At 39.2% G+C, this 15,013-nt stretch overlaps 1 long non-coding RNA gene across 3 annotated transcripts in view; it reads left to right on the top strand.

The window, feature by feature from the left end:
* The window catches only part of LOC105711728 (uncharacterized), a 411,034-nt gene that overhangs the window by 73,905 nt on the left and 322,116 nt on the right, over positions 1 to 15,013 (top strand). The window lies entirely within an intron of this gene.

The following is a 15,013-nucleotide window of genomic DNA, read 5'->3' as shown; positions in this document are numbered from 1 at the left end:
GCTCCTAATTATTCAGTGTGTCAAAAATAGCAGAGTTAGTGAATGCTAGAGCAGGAAGGACCTTGAAGATTGTCAGTCCAGTGCTCTCAATTGCAGATGAAGCTTTGGCACGCCGCGACTAAAAATCACTTCTTCAAGGTCTCAGAGCTAACAAAGGAATTGGAACTAGACATCCAGCCTGCTGCATGATATCCTCTGTACAAAATCATTCCTCATTTTGAATGCTTTAAGGGGCTTTACCTCTTAAGCAACCACCTTTCTTTCCCCAGAGAATCAGCAGTTCTCTAAATGTGTAAGAGAATGGCATTTAACAATGTCTTTTGATGTAAAAATTGGGAAAGGGGGAGGAGTTACTATTCTTAAAGTAAAAATACCTTTTTTTCCTTGTATTTTTAATAGTATAGAGCCCTAGTAAAACCTGGAAGAGAAGGACTAAGTGTGGTAGGGATAAGAGAAAAATGGGAGGGATGGGTGGAGTAAAAAGAGAGAAAGGGCAAGAATGAAGTCCCTGGTTCTTGTTACAAAAAGTGTAAAATGGTGACTGGCATGGCCACTGCAGCTGTAAGGTGAAACTCCTGGGAGATTAAGGGAACAATGATTCTTTTATTTATTTTTGCTTTGGAAATATAGAATATATAAACAAAGGCTATGCACCTGAACTATAATGAAACGTTTTGTTGTGCAAACAGTGAAAAGCAGCTCAATTTTCTGGAAACTTAAGAGGGCCTGATCTGAGGAGCTGACCTGAGTCTTGTAGATGAGTTTGTAAAACTAGTGAACTCAAAAGACAGAACTGTGGTCTCCGAATCTTGTCTCTGGGTCCCTCCCACTTCTATACCTGTCCTTCCTGATTCTGTTTCCCTCCTTTCCTTCCTCTGGTCATTCCTTCCACTGTACTGCCACCCTACTGTATGTCAAGCATTATAATAGTCTTTTGGGGGATTCAAAGATGAGAAGTGTTTTCCATCTAGAACCATGTGCTTTCCATCTAGAACCATCTAGTGCTTTCCATCTAGAACCATGAAGTCTGCTGGAGAGAGAGATGATAAATGTCAGTGGAAGTATGGTTCAGTGTAGTGCTAGCATGTAGGAAGAAACATCTAGGTCCACCTGGAGGAAGAATAAGAGAGACTTCAAGGAGTGTGAGAAGACAGCTGAGACTTGAAAGAAGAATAGATGTTTCCCTGATAGTTAAGGGACAAGAAATCCAAAACAAGCAGAGAGAAAAATATATGCAAATGCATAGCAAAGTAAGAGCACATGACAGGATGAGCTACAATGAGTTCAGTTTTGCTGGACCATAAGTGATTGGAATAGCAGAATATGGGTTAAACATGCAGGGCACAGGGTTATAAAGGATACTAAAGTACCACCATCACAGGTTTGGATACCATCTACTGGATTTTGGTGGTTCATGTGAGAATTTTGAACAAGGAAGTGACATCAGACAAGATCAGATTCACATGGAGGCTAGAGCAGACGGTGACTAGAATCAAGGAGACCAAAACCCAGGGTGTTATTTCAACACTATAGGACAGAGACACTGAGGACTTTAATTAGAGTAACATCAGGGGAATTGGGTAGTAGAGACAGGACATATCAGATATTCAGGAATTAGATGTTTGGGGACCTGCTGACTGATTATAGGCATAATGCCTCAACAAAAGTACTTTTGTTTTTAAGAGTTCATATTATGATTTATATGCATATGCTTATGATACAGTGCAGGAGATAAAAACCACTATTTCGAGAAGAAAGATATGTAATACAGGGAATTATGTGCTTGCAAAAAAAAAAAAAAAAGAAGAGCTGAAAGAGCAGAAACTAAGAGGTTGCTGCAGGACTGGTGAGGTCACACCACTAGAGCTACTAATCCTGAAAGCAGGAAACTGCTTTTTATCACTGCAGATGCTTTCAACACACCAATTGTGGGGCTAAAGGGTGGAACATGAAGCTCAGCTGATACAAGCACACCTGTTGGAATACATTTGCTCATCAACATTGTCATGAAAATTTAGCTTTTGCTTCCCTTTGCTTTCTTTTTTTTATAGTTATATTTTAAATTCTGGGGCACATGTGCAGAATGTGCAGGTTTGTTATATACATATACATGTGCCATGGTGGTTTGCTTCATCCATCATCACCTTGTCATCTACATTAGGTATTTCTCCCAGTGCTATCCCCTCCCCTTTCCTCCCACCCCTGCTATCTCTCCCCTAGCCCCCCATCCCCTGACAGGCCCTGGTGTGTGATGTTCCCCTTCCTGTGTCCATGTGTTCTCATTGTTCAACACTCACTTATGAGTAAGAATATGCAGTGTTTGGTTTTCTGTTCTTGTGTCAGTTTGCTGAGAATGATGGTTTCCAGCTTTCTGCACAGCAAAAGAAAACTATCATTAGAGTTAACTGGCAACCAATAGAATGGGAAAAATTTTTTGCAATCTACCCATCTGACAAAGAGTTAATAGCCATAATTTACAAAGAACTTAAATTTACAAGAAAAATAATAAAAGAAAATAAACCCATCAAAAAGTGGGCAAAGGATATCAACAGACACTTCTCAAAATAAGACATTTATGTGGCCAAGAAACTTATGAAAAAAGCTCATCATCATTGGTCATTAAAGAAATGCAAATCAAAACCACATTGAGATACCATCTCACACCAGTTAGAATGGCAATCATTAAAAAATCAGGAGACAACAGTTACTAGAGAGGATGTGGAGAAATAGGAACACTTTTATACTGTTGGTGGGAGTGTAAATTAGTTCAACCATTGTAGAAGACTGTGGTGATTCCTCACGGATCTAGAAATCGAAATACCATTTGACCCAGTAATCCCATTACTGGATATATACCCAAAGGATTATAAATCGTTCTGTTATAAAGACACATGCACACATATGTTTGTTGTGACACTGTTCACAATAGCAAAGACCTGGAACCAACCCAAATGCCCACCAGTGATAGACTGGATAAAGAAAATGGCACATACACACCATGGAATACTATGCAGCCATAAAAAGGATGAGTGCATGTCCTTTGCAGGTACACACATAAAGCTGGAAACCATCCCTTTGCTTTCTGAGCCTAGATGTCTACCTCACTGGCAAAACTAATTGCATCCAAGCCCTAACTACAAGAGAGTCTTAGAAATTTACATATTTAATGCAGTTCCTTTCAAAATATAAATGGCATTTTTCACGTAAATAGGAAACAGAAGTCTTAAAATTCATATGGCACCAAAAATAAATGGGTTATGTAAACATTTTAACAATATTCTTCCAATTACTGAACACAAAATATCTTTGCATTCTTTTGTGTCCTCCTCAGTTTCATTAACGATTAGTTTTCAATGTCTAGATTTTTCACCTTATTGGCTAATTGTATTCCTAAGTATTTTTTTCTTTTTGATGCTATTGTATATGGAATTTATTTCTTAATTTCTTTTTTGGATAGTTTGTTGTTAGTGTATATAAATGCAATCAAGTTTTAGTGTTGACTTTGTATCCTGCAACTTTGCTGAATGTGTTTTTTAGTTAAGGTTTTTGGAGAAGTCTTTAGGGCTTTCTATATAAAATATGATGTCAACTGCAAACAAAGACAACTTACCATTTTCCTTTCTGATTTGAATTCCTTTTTTTTTTCCTCTTGCTTGATTGCTCTTGGTAGGACTTTCATTTCTATATTGAATAGAAGGGATGAGAGTTAGCTTTCTTGTTTGTTTCTGATCTTAGAAGAAAAGCTTTCTTTCAGCTTTTTACCATTTTGCATGAAGTTAGCTGTAAGCTTATTATATATGCTCTTATTAAGATACATTCCTTGTATATATAACTGTTGAGAATTTTCTTCTTAAAAGGATGCTGACTTGTCTAACACTCTGCATCAATGGAGATTATCTTCTTTTTTGTCTTTTTGTGATCTTTTCCCTTTGCTTTCTTTTTTTTATTGTTATATTTTAAATTCTGGGGCACATGTGCAGAATGTGCAGGTTTATATCACATTTACTGTTTTTTATATGTTAAACCTTCCTTCTATCCCAAGGATAAATCCCACTTGGTTACAATGTATAATCATTTTAATGTCTTGTAAACTCAGTTTCTTAGCATTTTGTCGAGAATGTTTGCATCTATGTTCATTAGGGATATTGGCCTAGAATTTTCTTTTCTTACAGTATCCTTGTCTGGTTTTGTTTTGAAGATAACACTGGCCTTATAAAATGAGTCTGATTTCCTCTGGTTCAGTTTTTTGGAAGAGTTTAAGAAGGATTGATATTAATTTAACTATGAAATTATCTTTTTCTGGGCCCTTTCTCTCTCTCTCTCTCTCTCTCTCTTTTTCTCTCTTCCTTTCCTTTTTTTTTTTTTTTTTTTTTTGAGACTGGGTCTAGCTCTGTTTCCCAGGCTGTAGGGCAGCAGGGCTATCTCTGCTCATAACAACCTCCACATCCCTGGCTCAAGCTATCCCTCCCACCTCAGCCTCCTGAGTGGCTGGCACTACCTGTGCACACCACCACACCTGGCTAATTTTGTATTTTTTGTAGAGATGGGGTTTTACCATGTTTCCCAGGCTGGTCTCAAATTTTTGGGCTCAAGCAGTCCACTCACTTTAGCCTCCCAAACTGCTGGGATTACGGGCTGGAGAATATTCTATGTGCACTTGAGACAAAAGCCCTCGTCCTGGGCTTTTCTTTATTGGAAGATTTAAAATTACTACTTCAATTTTTTTGTTTATCTGTTCAGGCTTTTTATTTCTTCTTCACTCAACTTGGATATGTTGTATGTTTCTAGGAATTAATATATTTCCTCTAGGTTATTCAACTTGTTGGTTATTATTGTTCATAATAGCCCCCTATGATCTTTTTTATTTTTGAGGCATCCATTATTATGTCTCTTCTTTCATATATTTTAAATGTAGGCATTTATCTCTATAAACTTTGCTCTTAGAACTGCTTTTCCTGCATCTCTCAGTTTTGGTATTTTTTTTTTCTCTCAAGATATTTTAAAATGTGCTTTTTGATTTCTTCTTTGTCCCAGTGATTGTTCACGAGAATGTTATTTAATTTACATGTATTTGTGAATTTTCCACAGTTCTATATGTCATTGATTTCTGATTTAATGCCATTGTGGTCAGTAAAGATATTTGATATGATTTCAGTCTTCTTAAATTTGTTAAGACTTGTTTTGTGGCCTAACATATTATCTATCCTGGAGAATATTCTATGTATACTTGAGACAAATGTGGGCTCATGGGTAGAAAGGATTCATCTCCAGATAAGACATTGGACTTGGGACTCAGAACTTGAGACTTTTGAGTTAATGCTAGAATGAGTTAGACTTTTGGGACTATTGTAGGAAGGGATAATTATATTTTGCAATGTGAGAAGGACATGAGATTTGGGGGCCGGGGTGGAATGATGCAGTTTGGATGTTTGTACCCTCCAAATTTTATGCTGAAATGTAATCCCCAGTGTTGCAGATGGGGCCTGGTGGGAGGTGTTTGAATCACGGGGCCATATTGCTCATGAATGGCTTATTGCCATTCTCTTGCAGATGAGTAAGTTCTTGCTCTGGTAGTTCACTCAAGGTCTGAGTGGCACCCCCTCTCTTTCTTGCCTCTTCTCTGGCCATGTAACATGCTTACTTTCCTTCACTTTCTACCATAATTGCAAGTTTCCCAAGGCCCTTCCTAGAGGCAGATGCTGGCACTATGCTTCTTATACAACCTGAAGTAATGTGAGTGAAAAATAAAACCTCTTTTCTTTATAAATTACCTAGCCTCAGGTATTCCTTTATAGGAATGCAAGAACAGACTAACACACCACATATAGTATTCTTTGTTGGCATTTTATTTTTCTTTCAGCATGTTGACTATATTATTCCATTTTGGCCTACAGAGTTTCTGTTGAGAAATCTACTGATTGTCTTATTGGTGTTCTCTTGTAAGTAATGAATCACTTTTTTCTTGGTGCCTTTAAAATTCCCCATCTTTGACTTTTACAAATTTGATTATGTGTCTCAGTGAAGATCTCTTTATGTTTAATCTAACTGGAGTTCTTTGGGATTTATGGATCTGAATGTTTAGCTCCCTTTCTAGATTTGGAAAGTATACTGTCATTATTTCTTTATATAAGCTTTGACCTCTTTCTTTGTTTTTTTGTGGGGCTCCTGTAATGCATATATTGGTTCACTTGATGGTTTCCCATAGTCTTGTAGACTTTCTCGACTATCACTCTTTTTTCTTTTTTGCTTCTCTCACCATGTAATTTCAACTGCCCTGTCTTAAAGTATGCTGACTTTTCTTTTTTTCTGCTTGATCAAGTCTGATGTTGAAGTTCTCTATGGAATCTTTCAGTTCTGTAATTGTGTTTTTCAGCTTCAGAATTTTTGTGTGTATTTTTTAAATGGTTTCTATCTCTTTGTTAAACTTTGTTTGTGTATTTTTCCCGTGATTTCATTTGTTTGTCTTACTTTGTTCTATTTTTGGCTCACTGGACTTCTTTAAGGCAATTACTTTAAATTCTTTTTCAGTAAGTTTGTATATCTTCATTTCTTTAGGGATGGTTTACTGGTGCTTTATTCTATTCCTTTGGTGGTGTCACATTTCCAGATTATTTGTGATCTTGTGGTCTTGAACTGCTGATGGCAGATTTTTAAAAGTAGGGACCTCTTCTAGTTGTTAGAGACAAGTTTTGTCAGGGAAAGCCCTTTACAGTCAGACTGGGCAGAGATGCTTAGCAGTCTGACATACAAGTTCCACAACAGGTTTGCTACTGAAGTCCTCAGGTAAGCTGGCTTGGTGCCTAAGTTAGGTGAACAGGTCTGGTGCCTAGGTTCACAGAGGTCAGCTTGATGTATAGGTCCATGGGAAAGACTTGGAGCCTGGGTCTACTGGGCTTGGCCTGAGGCTACAGCCATGTGGACAGGCCTGGTGGTTGCATCTACAGGGGCCATCATAGCACTGTGGTCCACTGGGGTGGGCTGGTGACTGTTCATGGGGATGGGCCTTAAGTTTGTGTCCACAGGAGCTAGCCTGGCCCTGGGGCAGTTCTTAGGCCTGGTACTGGGGTGGGCCTAAAACCTGGATTCTCAGTGGTTAGTTTGGTGTCTGGGGCCATGAGGGCTGCTGACCTTAAATCTCAGGCAGGCCTGGAAAACTGGATTCACAAGGGTTGTCCTGCAGCCTAGGATGATTATATATGGCCCAACACCTGGTTGGGCCTAGAGCCTGGGTCTGTGAGGACTTGCCTGGCACTGGTATTTACTAGGGCAGGGCTGGTAATAGGGTCCAGAGCAAAGTTGCATACTCATTTTCTTCTCCTTACTTAAATGAATAAGGAGAAACTTGCAGAGCTGTGCTGCCTAGGCTTGGGGGAGAGGTGATGCAGGTAGTGTGAAACTGTCCCTCCTATCCTCTTTTATGTGTCTTTTCTTATTTCTGTGTTGCATTCAGGTGCTATAATCTCTCACCTGGATTCCTTAGGTCTTGTGCAAGTATTTTTGTTGTGGATGGTTATTAATATTACTGTGAGAGAATGAGCACTGAAAACTCCTGTTCCACCAGCTGTATTCTCTAGTGTTTTCTTATTAATAATACAGGAAAGTGATTAAATTCATCTGCCATGAGATTTTAAACTCTCTGGTACCCTGGGATTTGGAACTGACTTTATTTCTTACCACAGGAATGCTAAGAGCCATTCTTTCTTTGTTTTGAATATAATTTGCTGTGTTTATCTTTTCAAGCAAGTCTATGCCAAATACATTTTTGGTCATTACTACTGGTTGCAAAACACATTCTCTACATTTGTTGTGTTATGGGAGCATCTTCAGGTTTGGATCCACCTAAATCTTTCTTTTGACATGGTCAAGGGAAGGAGTGAAGGACGGCGGTGAATTAGATGCTGAGAAGTTTTCCAAGTTTGAGATTAGGTGAATAACTGTAAAAAGAAGATATTTTCTTTTATTTCCTCAAACGGCATTACTGTTTAATCAAAACATTCCCAGATTCAAAATCCCTTATTATCATCCAAATCTGACTTCCAGGGCTGATATTCAACTCAGTTACATTTATTCACTAACTCATTTAATCATTCATTTTCACACACATACACACAAACATATGTGATGTATTATACTCTAGGTCCCGTTCTAAGCACTGGCAATTCAGCAGTGAACAAGTTCAACAACTAGCTGTTGAGAAGTTACAGGCAATATGGAAATAAATGAAACACTGCTCCAGCATTCATTGATTTTTTTCTAATATGTATGTATTTGTGTATGGAGAAGGGTGACAGTGAAGAGGGGAGAGATTAAGACAGCTATAGGCATAACTGTAGTACAGGGCAAAATGTAAGTGACACCAAAAAGCATCTAAATTGCTTTAGCGATTCTAAGGAGATAGAAAAACACATCTATGGTGAGTAAATCAAGAAAGCCTTAAAGGAGGAGGAGGAGGATTTAAACTCATTTGAGATGGGTTTAAAGAATGCTTCCTGATTAAGTTACATTCTCTCAACTTTGAACATGTTCTTTTATACTGTGCTTTATGTTGCTGGGGCTGGGACTCTGCAAACCTCATTCCCCTTTGCTCCTTCCTGGTTGCTTCCTGTTCCTGTTAGTATTGTTGCAGAAAAAGGTCTTCACCTCTGCAGCCATACTGGTGCTACTTCTGATTTATAGTTGTTCCCAAACTCCTAGAACAAGTTTCTTCATGTGACTTCAGGTAGAGCAGCACCAACCAGCTGGCACCCTCTTCAGAGATGAGATCCAAGCTCTGCAAGTTCCTCCTAAGCTTCCACATTTTAATAATACCAACCTGTTCCTGTTTTCTCTTCAGGCATAGAAGCAGCAGCTCCTTCTGTAGAAACTATCTGTGTGATACTCTGTGTTCTCTTTCTGCCTTTAAGACTCTGATACCTTGCTAATACTTTAAAATATTATATTTGTATTAGTCCATTTCACACTGCTGATAAAGACATACCAGAGACTGGGAAATTTACAAAAGAAAGAGATTTATTAGACTTACTGGGAAAGCCTCACAATCATGGCAGAAGGTGAAAGGCACATCTCTCATGGCAGCAGACAAGAGAAAAGAGAGCTTGTGCAGGGAAACTCCCCCTTTTAAAACCATCAGATCTCATGAGACTTGTTCACTATCATGAGAATAGCACAAGAAAGATCTGCTCCCATGATTCAGTTACCTCCTACTGGGTCCCTCCCACAACACATGGGAATTCAAGATGAGATTTGTGTGGGGACACAGCAAAACCATGTCAATATTCTCTACGTTAAAATTACTGGTAAGGTTTCTCTTTCCTGAAAGCACCTTAACTGATACAGAAGTTGGTGCCAGGAATGGTCCAAGAAAATGGACACTTAAAAATAAAATACTGGGATTGGTTTGGTCATGTCCTTGGACTTGAATGCAGTGCTGAGCACCTTAAAAATTGGTGACTGTGATGCAGTAACCCATGCAAGCAGTGGCATCACAATTAACCACATTATCACCTATGTTTGATTGTGAGAAGTACCTACTGAAGCAAGTCCCTTGGTGGGGCAGGGTGGTGGTGGGGCAGATGACAAGTGGCTGCTGCATTTACCTGTATGATTACAGTAATGACCACAAGATCAAGGGTAGGGATGGTAGCTTCTGAGTGCAATGAAGCTCTTAAGAAAGAAGATGACAGGCACAGGTTTTTCAACTCTCAGCTCAAGTCATGCCAGACAGCCAGAGTGCTCCTGTGGTGGAATTAAAATAATCTTTTATTTCTTGCAACAAAGGTCCAACTATTCTGAAAATCAGAACAAATTTTAATGTTGCAGTTTTCAGAATGACAGGTTATGCTGAATACCCAGCCTCATCAAGTCATTTAATGAAGCTGAGAATCTCAAACCTTTGAATCTCTTTGGACTTCTCTTTCTAGTGGAAGCAGCCCAGCATCCCAAGTCTGCGGATGCTGAAAAATCCTATAATAACCTCACCTGTGGCAATTGCTTTGCAAAAGCATGGCTACTCTCCTCAAGATCTACCCCAATCCAGCCTTTGCTGCCATTAGATTCATGATTAGAGTTAGATCTCAGTATGCTCTAGGGAAACAGGTACAAAGTCTGACCCCAAAGAAAAGAATTTAGATTTAAGATGGGTTTGGAAAATGCCTGGATTTCAGGTAGGGAGATAAGCATAAATATGTATATGAAGGTGGGTTTATTCAGGGAGAAAACTCTAAATAGTATAGTTTGTCTGGAACATAGTTACAAATAAGACTGGAAAAGTAGCTTTAGTCATATTTGGGAAGCCCCTTGCATGAGATTTAAATGGGGGTAAAGAAGAACCAGTAAAGAATTTTAAGCAAGAGTAATGTGTTTTAGAGGCTCACTTCAGGAAGATGAATCTGGCAGTGGTATTCAGGATAAACTGTGACAGGGAAAATAAAGTCTTGCTGGCCAGTTAGAGGCCTATTCCAACAGTCTTAAGAAATTATGATAGCTGGGAGTGGGATGGTATGTTCCATGTACTCGGGAGGCTGAGATGGAGGGATTGCTTGAGCCCAGGAGTTCCAGGCCAGCCTGGACAACATAACAAAAACCTGCCTCTAAAAAAATCAAAACAAAACATGAACAAAAACAAATAAAAAACACAGGCAGTAAAAGCAAAATTGACAAATAATACTATATCAAAATAAAAAAAAAATGATAGCCAGATCCAATTTGCCAGAAATGGGAATCACAAGATAGAAAGATGCAAAAGATACATAGAAAGTAGACTTTATAGAACCTATCCTTAGATTGCAAATGGGGATTCAAGCCAGGGAGAGAGAATGAGGCTGAAATATTGAGTCTGGGTATGGGTAGCATAAAAATGAGACAGACAGACAGAGAAAGAAAGAAATATATATGAAATAATGAAATAAGTTGGTTGAAGGCAAAGTGGGGTAGGGACAAGCAATGAAGATGGCAGAAAGGAGCATTCTGCTGATTTAAAATGAGATCTTACTGGGATGAAATAGAAGGAATTGCAGCTGGGTTTCTGCAGTACAGATTAGGGAAATACAGAACTTCAGAATATTGACAAATTGACTAGAAATCCATCAGGTTTGGGGCTGATACACTGTAAGTAATATAGTTTTAGTAGCTCAAGAAAAAGTACACCTGGGACTCAAAGGGTGTTGGTAGCCATTGGCCTCGCGTGTTTCCTGGGTCACTGGTTTACAACTAGAGGACTGGACTAGATAACTTTTAAGGAAATTTAGTTTCTATTATTCTATGTCATGGTATTTTCTTCTCCATTAATTTGTGTATTTTTAAATAGACTGTTTTCCCTTGATAGAATGTGACTTTCTTAAAAGTGGGATTATTTTAATCTAATTTCCTGTTGAATCTCCAGGTCCTAGAATATACCCTAGTACATAACTAGTACAAAAACTGCTGGGAGAAAGCATGAATTCTGTTTGCCCTTCACTATTATCATTTTTATGGAAACTATTGCACTGGAAAACATGATAATTATTCTGGAGCTGAACATACTGTGCTATGGTTTGGATATACTTTGCTTGGCCCTGTCAAGTCTCAGGTTGATATTTGATCCTCAGTGTTGGAGGTGGGTCCTGGTGGGAGGTATTTGGATCCTTGGGGTGGACCTCTCATGAACTGCTTGGTGTCATTCTGACAGGAATGAGTTCTCACTCTTGTTTCTGTGAGAATTGGTTGTTAAAAAGAGTCTGACTCCTCCTCCTCTCTCTATTGCTTCCTGCCTTACCATGTAATTTCTGTACACGTCAACTCCCCTTTCCCTTTCCATCCTGAGTGGAAGCAGCATGAGGCCCTCATCAGAAGCAGATGCTAGTGCAATGCTTCTTGTACAGCCTGCAGAACCATGAGCCAAAGAAACCTTTTTTCTCTATAAATTACCCAGCCTCGGATATTCCTTTATAGCAGCACATATGGGCTGAGACACAGTGGTGTTGGAAAGCTATTTGCAGTAGAGCAGCAGTCTAAAAAATAAGCAGATCATGTCACCCCCACTATTATCTGTTTGTTCCACAGGAAGAAAACTGCTTGAAAACAGGCTGGAGGAACAACATAAAACACTGATAGGAGTAGTGTTATCTGACAGGATGCAAATGACACAGTGAAATGTAGATAACCATTAGCCATTATCTTGCTGAAAATTTTTCTTTCTTTCTTTTTTTTTTTTTTGAGTTGGAGTCTTGCTCTGTTGCCAGGCTGGAGTGTAATGGCACGATCTTGGCTCACTGCAACCTCCGCTCCCCGGGTTCAAGTGATTCTTCTGCCTCAGGCATCTGAGTAGGTGGGACTACAGGTGCCCGCCACCACGCCTGGCTAATTTTTGTATTTTTAGTAGAGACGAGGTTTCACTATGTTGGCCAGGATGGTCTTGATCTCCTTACCTCGTGATCAGCCCACATCGGCCTCCCAAATTGCTGAGATTACAGGTGTGAGCTACTGCGTCTGGCCTGGAAAATTTTCAAAAGTTAAAACATTTATCTTTGAAGGCCCTGAGCTGAAATTCATAGCTCAGAGCTCCTCCTTAATTTGCACAAGCTTGGGAGTGGAAGATTGATAATTGCCAATTGTGCCTTCACACAGAAGCACATTTTCACTTAAACACAGAGAAATTCTGTCTGCTGAGTTTGCTGTTCCTGATCACTAAGCCAATTCACACCAAGGTGGAAGGTGAACAATGGTCAGCTGCAGGGTCTGGAATCAGTCTTGTTTTGGTAATACTGGTATCTGATATAAACTCTGCACCTGTTCCTTCACCAAGCCTTTGGTAAATCCTACTGGGCTGGCTCCTTCTGGTGGTCATGAGAAGTTGCAAATCTCCAGCTACAGGGAGCATAACTGACTAATGGACCCAAGCTACTCTTTGAATGCTGCCTTAGAACTGAGGCTATACTTGTTCAGGCGATTCCCAGCCAATGATTGAGTATGGCAGGGATACCTAGCAGGCTTCTTCCTTTAGACACAGGACTCCTCTGATGCCCAACTTTGGATCAGGCATTCCCCTGCAGCTTTGCCAAACCATTTCTAGACTGCCTGGCAGTCTGGAATGTTTTCACCCAACACTCCTCCCCTCACATCTTTGCTTGGGATCATACTTGCATCACTGTCTGACAGCTCTCTCTGTCTTTTACAGCTCCTTTCCTATTAGCTTTCACAGGTATTCTTCTGATGAATTCCTTGCATGTTTAGTCCTGCGTTGTCATATGCTTCTTGGGGGACTTTTTAGAGAACATACCTATGCTCTATGACTTGACTTATTGGAGCCTTATTCTGATCTCTAGACCACTTGATTGGGATTGCGATATTCTGTCTGGTTCTTAAGGTTATCCCTTACCTGTAATTAGGAGCTAAATCATTTCTTCATGCCATTTACTTCTGGCTGGAGTCTTACCCCACCAATGTGTGGGCTATTTAAAATGACATTGGTCTTCTGGAATCATCTGTAAGACTTTTCTTGTTACAACTGAGAAACTCACCTTGTCTTCATCATAGCTATGACCAAGAAACCAAGAAACTCACTAGCTCATCCTCTTGGATGCCAGCGATGAAATGAATCAAGTTGGACTCTGGAATTTTGACCACTTGCCACCTTTCTTTCTATCATGGTCAAGTAAGTTGCATGAGCCTGTGATATGCATGATTTTGGACTTTGTTCCTTTTCACACTGGCCTACAGTTGAGGTACTAGATTCTCATACATCAATATTTAGAGTAGTAATCACTTATATGACATGTTGAAATCTACTCCCTTCAAGAAAGGTGACATTTTCAGCTGTTTTCTTAATGGGAAAACATTCTTAGTGGGAGCAAACTACAGATCCTTTAATGAGATTAGTGTGAAAGCAGAAGAAATGTGAAGGCAGTGGTTATTTGAGTGACATGAAAATATTCTACGGGGCACAAAGGCAGAAAGGGGAAGCTGGTAATTTCACAGTAAACCTAATTGCCTCCATAGTTTTTCCTAATATCAGGAAATGACTTTCTGCAGACCTGTGTCACGAACTTAACATAGAAAGGATTGAAATTTCTGCTTGTTGGATAACTACACAGTTACACAACAAACAAGAGGGTATACATTTTCACGAGGAGACTAGTATTACAACTTAATCCTTTTGGCAGTCAGAGATGGGCAATTATCCTAACCAACTTATGTTTCCAACTTAGAACACTCTCTATTTTCAGGGCATTATCCATAGTTAAATCTGTTAACCAAGCCTATGAAGAGAATTTTTAAATACAGCAGGTATAAATCTCTGTAGGAAAAGGTTTGAGGAGTGTAGGTACCATCTCAGAATTATAAGATGGTGGACAGAACTTCTTTTGTTAAATATTATTATCTTAACCCAAGAGAACTGTCAATAGACAGCTGAGTTTCTGGATTATAGGTGCTTCCCTCCTGTCTTAAGATTAGCCAGAAGCATGCAAGGAATTGGAAGTTTTCTTGCTCTACCACCGCCTCTGTGTATGAATTTCTTCATCTGTAATATGGGTATAGAGAATGTTCTGGTAAGTTTACTGCTATTCATGAAAAGAGGGTGTAAGGTAAATATGAGAGCACTTGGAGAAGAATATCCTGTCCTACAAATACAAGGTAATTCCACCTGTACAAAATGGTGAAAATAGTTAACCAGACAACCATGTAGACTTCATGCAGCAAGTAGATTAGCCTCATGGTTCTGTAACATGAACTTTCCACGAATTGACTATTATCCCTAAAATAGCTTCAAAGTAAGTAATATTCTTGTGTCTTAGTCAGTTTGGGCTGCCATAACAAAATATAAGAAATAGTGTGGCTTAACAACAAACATCTATTTCTCAATGTTTTTGGAGGCTGAAGTCTGAGATCAGCTGCCAGCAGTGTTGGGTGAAGGCTTTTTTCCTCATTTACACACTGCTATCCTCTTGCTGTGTCCTTACGTGATATAGCAAGAAGGGTGACAAGATCCTATTTGTATTTGAGAAAGCTTACTCTTGCTGCTGCGCACAAAATTGAA

The sequence above is a fragment of the Aotus nancymaae genome, unplaced genomic scaffold (genome assembly GCF_030222135.1).
Source record: "Aotus nancymaae isolate 86718 unplaced genomic scaffold, 86718_ANA_hifiasm-v0.15.2.pri h1tg000108l, whole genome shotgun sequence".
Classification (NCBI taxonomy): Eukaryota; Metazoa; Chordata; class Mammalia; order Primates; family Aotidae; genus Aotus; species Aotus nancymaae.
The sequence above is the reverse complement of the archived record's forward strand: the minus strand, read 5'-3'. Positions and strand labels throughout refer to the sequence as shown.